At 57.1% G+C, this 6,764-nt stretch overlaps 1 pseudogene; it reads left to right on the top strand.

Moving 5' to 3' along the window:
* The first annotated feature begins 1,032 nt into the window (after window positions 1-1,032).
* LOC119239773 (pulmonary surfactant-associated protein B-like) lies at window positions 1,033-6,764 on the top strand (annotated as a pseudogene).

Below are 6,764 nucleotides of genomic sequence, written 5' to 3'. Positions count from 1 at the left end.
CAAATTCCTATGTGACTTCAAGGGTGTCAGTTGGCCATCCTGTGTCTGACCGCTGTCATCATGACATTATTTTCCTGTGCTGCCTGAGTGCTGCGTGCTCCCTGGATTGTAGACCCTTCTGAGCCTACTTGGGAGGAGGGGTCCTCTGGAATCAGAGCGTCTCATGGCTCAGGAAGCTGATGCCCTCCACCTTACACAGAGTGTCTGCCCTGGCAGATGTGAGCCTGTCCCTGGGTGCCCACGCCAGTGGGCCACCCCAGAGCCTGTGTGGCTGCAGGACGGTCTCTCCCGAACCACCAGCTAAGTCCCAGCCTCTCCTGGAGGACCCCAGGAAAGGAAATATGAAAGCATTCCCCAGACAGGACTGCCTGAGTGTCACTCAGGAAATCTCAGCGCCCCACAATTCCTGTCTCAGACTCTTGGGGCATTTTGTTTTCTCTGTTTCATGTAAGAGCTCTTGTGACTAATGGCAACCCTGTGTCCATAGAAATAGGGAAGTTTTCTGGGGTGGAATGTAGTGGGGATGGTGGGTAGGTGGCCTAGAAGGGTCCTGGGTTTGGCCCTCCGGTCCTTGCCCTGGGTCAAGAGCCAAGCAGGAAGCTCTTGAGAGCATTGCTCTTAAGAGAACAGAGGTGGCCCGAGAGGCCTGGGGTGGAGCTGGAAGGGGGATTACTCTAGCTGCCCTGTCCCTGCCTCAGTTTCCCTCCCAGAACCTAAAGAGGTGGGATTAGATATAGAAATTCAAAAGCCCACTGCTTGGAGGAACTCAAGAGCCCAGCCCACAGGAGTTAGGTCAGAGGGTAAGGGAGCAGAATCAAGGCGTCGGGCAGGAGACCAGGACCAGAGAGGCTTGGGGGGGAGGAGAACAGGAGTGTCACTGCTGAGAAGAGGTGGGGATCAAGCACCTGCAGGGCTCTCCAGGGCAAAGGCAAACATTGAGATCGATGCTACTCCCACAGACCCTGCCCCCCACCCCCGCCCCCAGCTATAAGGGCCCCACCCCAAGCACAGTGTCCAGGCTGTGGAGGGATCATGGCCAAGTCGCACCTGCTGCCATGGCTGCTGCTGCTGCCCACACTCTGTGGCCCAGGCACTGGTGAGTCTCCCCAGCTCTCCTCACTTCTCTCCCCACCTGGGGCCAGGTGTGGAGGAGACAGTAGGGCTATCCCCATCACTTACTGAGCACTGCTTTGTGCCAGGCATAATCTCCAATCTGTACATTATCCTCATTGTAAAGACAAGGAGGTTGGAAAGATGTAAAGATGGCCAGTGGGCACTAGAGCAGGGAGACCCAGGGTTGTCTGACTCCCATGTATTTAATGTCTGTGAGCGCCCAGTAAAACTGGTTTGGTGGGTGGGTGAAGTCAAGGTGCTAAAAGTGTCTGGATCCCAAGGTTATTCTGGCCCCAAATAGAAGCTGTCGGGACCACCTCATCCGTGGCCTGTACCCAGGGCCCCAAATTCTGGTGCCAAAGCCTGGAGCAAGCACTGCAGTGCAGAACCCTGGGGTACTGCCTACAGGAAGTCTGGGGAAATGCGGAAGCCGTGAGTACCACCCGAGAATAGATAGACACCAAAGGGCTCGGAGAGAAGGTGGTGGGTAGGCTCTGGATAGACCTGAGAGGTTGGAGCCCCCATAGGGGATAGGATGGAATGGATGGATGGGATGGGATGGGATGGGATGGGATGGGATGGGTGGGGTGGGTGGGGTGGGGGGAGGATGGATGGGGTGGATGGGATGGGATGGGATGGGATGGGATGGGATGGGATGGGATGGTGGATGGGATGGGATGGGATGGATGGGATGGGTGGGATGGTGGGATGATTGGGGTGGGGGATATGGGATGGGATGGGTTGTGATGGGTATGATGGGGTGGGGTGGATGGGATGGGATGATGATGGGATGGGATGGATGATGGATGGATGGATGATGGATGGTGATGGGTGGGTGGGGTGGGTGGGTTGGGTAGGGTGGGATGCTATGGGATGGAGAGCAGTTGCCTGTGCCTTGGAGCACCCTATCAGTCTCTACCTAAAGAGCCTCATCTACCTGTGCTGGGATCATGCCTCCATATATACCCCCACATTGGGGCTCCCTTCCCAGGATGACCTGTGCCAGGAATGTGAGACCATCGTTCCGCTCCTCATCAAGATGACCAAGGAGGTCATTTTCCAGGTGATGAAACACAGATCCTGGATGCAGCCTGGGTTCAACACTTGAGATAGAGCAGGGAGAAAGGGTTAAGCCGTAAATGGGCTGGCTCCAGGCTGAGGATGTGGCCTGGCTGAGGACTCTAGGTACCTCCTGACCAGTGGAAAGCCCTGGCCCAGAGCTCAGCAGCACAGCTAGGATGGTCTTTCCTGGGGGAAAATGTGGACAGCTGCTCTTAACTCCTTGGCACGCAACTCTGGTGCCCTGGGAAAGGGTGGCCACTGTGCCCTGGTGTGGCCCTGTGTGTGGGGACTTGGAAGCGGGGCCTTGGAGGGGTCAGACATCAGAGAGGTCAGGCTGACTCTCTCACCTCTGTTCTTGTTCCCCTCTGCATCCCAGAACACGATGCGGAAGTTCCTGGAGCGTGAGTGTGACAACCTCCCCTTTGAAGCTGCTCGTGCCCCAGTGCCACCAAATCCTCGACTTCTACTTCCCGGGCTTCGTCAGCTACTTCCAGGACCGCATTGTGAGGGCCCACCCACACCACTTCCAGCCTGCCCTCCCAAACTGCACCCAATGCCCACTCACACCCACAGTTACGCACATAACCCAACCATCCAACACACCACCCCTCACACTCTTACCCACATTCTCACATTTTACCCACTCTTAGACCTGCCTACAATAAGGCCGGAAGACTCAGTGCCCTCAGCCAGGCCCTGATCACAGGCCCATCTGCTCAGCTGTGTGCAGGCCTACAAACATTCAAGCACACATGCCTCACACCCTCACACATTGTCACACGCTCCCTCTGTCACAACCCCACACACACTCACATGTACAAACATATCCTCTCACATACCCATTTTTAAACACACGTTTACTCTCATTCACACACATTCCCAGACACCCGTCCCAAAGTTCCCACACAGCTCTTTCTCTGCCTTCACTCTCCCCTGACCCCAACCACAGAGCCCCAACTCACGGGCCCCCACCCAGCAGGCACCTCACCATCCCAGCCCAAAGAGAGTGGCTCTGGTCCTGGAGTCCTTCAGCCTGAGCAAGTGTGGGCTTCCCCCTCAAATGTCCTGCACCCTGCATTGTGCCCTAGAACACAAAGGCCATCTGCGAGCACCTGGGCCTGTGCACAACCAGGTTTCCAGAGCCAGGGCAGGAGCCAGAGCAGCGGACCCTCTGCTGGACAAGATGGTCCTCCCCCTGCAGACTGTTGCCCTCCAGTCACAGCCCGGGCCTCACACACAGGTGAGGGAGTCCCCACAGTGGTGCCCCTCCACCAGATAGGTGGAAATCCAGAGAGGTAGCCAGAGGCAAGGCCAATGGACACTTGGGCCTGGGGGTGTAAGGAGGAGCTGGAGAGGGGAGAGTAGGGGAAACAGCAGCGAAGAGCCTTCTCCCTGTGCCCTGCCTGGTCTCCACCGACGATTCTCTCCCCAGGATCTCTCTGAGCAGCGGTTCCCCATCCCCCTCCCCTTCTGCTGGCTCTGTCGTACTCTGATCAAGCGGATCCAATCTGTGGTTCCCAAGGTGAGGCATCCCGGTTCACAGAAGCTCAACATGGCGCCCCCACCCCGCAGCTCCATTTATACCCAGCAGACCGCAGGTGCAGCTCAGACCCAGTACCCTGCCTGGCCTAGAGCACACTCAGCAAACATGAAGACCCCACTATAGGCCAGGCACAACGCCACTGTCAAGTATGAAAATGGACAAGGCCAGGGCTTGTCCTCTGGCAGCTCACCATCTGATGGAGAAGCCCCAGTTGCCTTTTAATTTTCAAAGGGAAAACTTCCACAGATGGGACTCCCCCGAGCCCCCAGCCTGTGCCAAATTTGGAGTCTTCCAGACCTGTGGTGACATCACCCAGTAGTCCCATCAGCCCAAGACTGCCGCCCTAAAGGGGGGCCCATGTAAGAAGCTGCCCATTAGCCTCCCTGAGCGTGCTTTGGGCGGGAGCGATGTTCCGGATATTAGGTTCAAGCAGAGAATAGATGAGGTGATGGACAGTGAGGGGAGAAGGGTTACTGCTGGTTGCTCAGGGACAGTCTCTGAGGAATGACAATTAAGCTGAGACCTAGAGAGCACGGCAAGCCCTGGGTCAGGAGGGAGAAGACAGGTCTGGTTCAAGGTCTGCCCCAGGTTGCAAAGGGTCCTTGGCAACACTCCCTTTCTGCCAGTTACATCCCTCTCTGCTCTTCTAGAGCCTGCGGAGTCAAAGCTGTGGCCATGGCCCGGCTCCATGATTTGTTTCAGGACTCTGGGGAACCCCCTGGACTGTTCAGTGCACGCTGTCCTTATCTATAGTGTTAGGGAAGGGAACGAGGGAATGTCTACGAAGTGCCCCGTGCTGGGCACAGAGTAGATCTTGCATGGGAAGGTCCCATCCTGCCCTCTCTCGGCCCCTCCCTAGGGTGTGCTGGGCATGGCTGTGGCCCAGGTGTGCCACGTGGTGCCCATGGTGTGGGCGGTATCTGCCAGTGCCTGGCTGAGCGCTACACTGTCATTCTGCTCGAGGCGCTGCTGGGCCGCGTGCTACCCCAGGTGGTCTGTGGCCTCATCCTCCGGTGTTCCAGCGAGGATGGCGCTGGCCTAGGTGAGCCTGCTACCCTGGCCCCTACTCTCATCCTCCCCTGCCCTGCGCCCACACAACCCTCCCTCTCCAGCCCACGTGCTGCACCAGTAAGGACAGGAAACTCAGCAGGACAGCCTTGGCTGTTTTCTCTCTAGCCCTCGCTCCTCTGCAGTCCCCGTCAAGAGATGGCTACCTCAAGACTCCTCGTGCCGCCTCTGCATGCTTGTGGCCACCCAGGCAGGGAACAGCAGCGAGCAGGCCATGCCCCAGGCCATTCCCCAGGCAATCCACCTGGCCTGCCTCGGCTCCTGGCTGAACAGGCCAAAGGTTCGTGGTGGGCTCATTAATAGGGACCCAGGCCCTGGTTGGGGTGGAGGATGAGCCCAGGAAAAGTTCTCCTGCCAGATATGCAAGAGTGGGCTGGACCCCTACCTTTGAAGAGCTCAGGCAGGATGTGGGACAAACAGTGGTGGGAATGTAACTTAGGGTGAACCTAAGGCCAAGAGTCAACTCTGGACCAAGGGTCTGGGCCCTGGAAGACCAGCAGGCCTCTCTAATGAAGAGCACAGCCAACTGAGATGAGTAACCCCAGGGTACCCTGGAGTGGGACAGACCCTGGTCCTTGTGCTGGTGTGACTCACTAAGGACAAAGCCACCTGCAAGACAGCTGGGCTTAAGGGTCTGCAAGTCTCAGCCCTCGGAGTCAGTGACAGTAAATCCCCCCATAAAGGAAGATCTGAGGCAGCCTACTGACTCCTGCCAGGGGCAGCTTTCTGCCTGGTACCGCCTGCCCCATGACTTTCAGGGCCCCCTCTCTCACCCCACCAGCTCTCAAAGATTGATGAACTTTAGGATTTCTTCCAGAACTGAAATTTGGGAGGAGGGGAAGCAGGTGGATTAGATTCTGCCCCTCTGCCTGGTTTAAGACCCTCTCTCTCTCCAGTGTCCCGGCTTGTTCAGTTGTATAGACAGAGCTTCTCAGTGGGGCCTGATGTTTGAGCTACATTGGGTCTGGGGAGCCCTGAAAGCATCCAGATAAGTGGAGAGGCCAGGCTGGCCATGTATCACCAGGCCTGGGCCCCCACACCCAATCTGTGTCTATTTCCTTCCTCAGTGTGAGCAGTTTGCAGATCAGCACATGCCCCAGCTGCAGACCCTAGTGTCCAAGGGCTGGGATGCCTACTCTGCCTGCCAGGTATGACTCTCTTCATCCACAAAGCCCCTACTCTCTCTGGTCCGTGATCCTCAGAGGCTGCACAGTCCTGAGTGCAGGGCAGCCCCAGAGAACACAGACCCAGGATTGGGGGTAGCCCTACCCCAATGTTTTAACATAGAAGAGGTAGTTTCAGAGTCAGGAAAAAGCCACAAAAGGGTAGAAAAAGATGGAAGGGAGGGAGCAGTTTTAAGGAGTATAGTTTGATGCAATTATGGATGGATGTTGCTCACTAAGCAGTGTGAGCTGGAGGTGCGGAGGTGCAAAGGATGTTCTGGGCCAAGCACCCCACCTCCTCCAGCTTAAAACCAGAGGCCCATGGCTTGGGAGTGTCCCAAGGAGTCAGTGAGGTCACACCAAGAGCATCCACCAGGTGGCAGGTAGAGTGAGAGCACCCCTTCCAGGAGGACTCTCCTCAACACTTCAGAATTGGAATGGGGGGCAGGGCACCAGGTCTCAGGCACTAATGCTGTCCCTGTGGCAGGTCCTGGGGCATGTAAGACCACAGAGAGCCCTCTCCAGTGTGCCCACAGCTCCCATTTCTGACGAGAACTCAAAGTCCTTCCAGGTAAGTCCAGGCCTGCAAGTGAGGGGAGGTAGAGGGGGGCAGGTCCGGCACCCATCAGGATGGCAAGGGGGATCCTCTGTTCCCCAAGCAGGAGCAGCCAGTCACCACTGTTGGCTGCTCCCTCCTCCTCCCTACAGCCACACCCCAAGGATCCTGAGGGCTCTCTGGGCCTTCATGGAATGACCTGTTCACACCCTCTCAGATTCTAAGCTCCCAGCTAGCTTGCCCCCCAGTGCTAGCCTGA

This window comes from Talpa occidentalis, unplaced genomic scaffold (assembly GCF_014898055.3).
Source record: "Talpa occidentalis isolate TD23 unplaced genomic scaffold, MPIMG_talOcc4v2.1 talOcc4.1127, whole genome shotgun sequence".
Taxonomy (NCBI): domain Eukaryota; kingdom Metazoa; phylum Chordata; class Mammalia; order Eulipotyphla; family Talpidae; genus Talpa; species Talpa occidentalis.
Note: the sequence above shows the minus strand (reverse complement) of the source record. Positions and strands in the feature narration are given on the sequence as shown.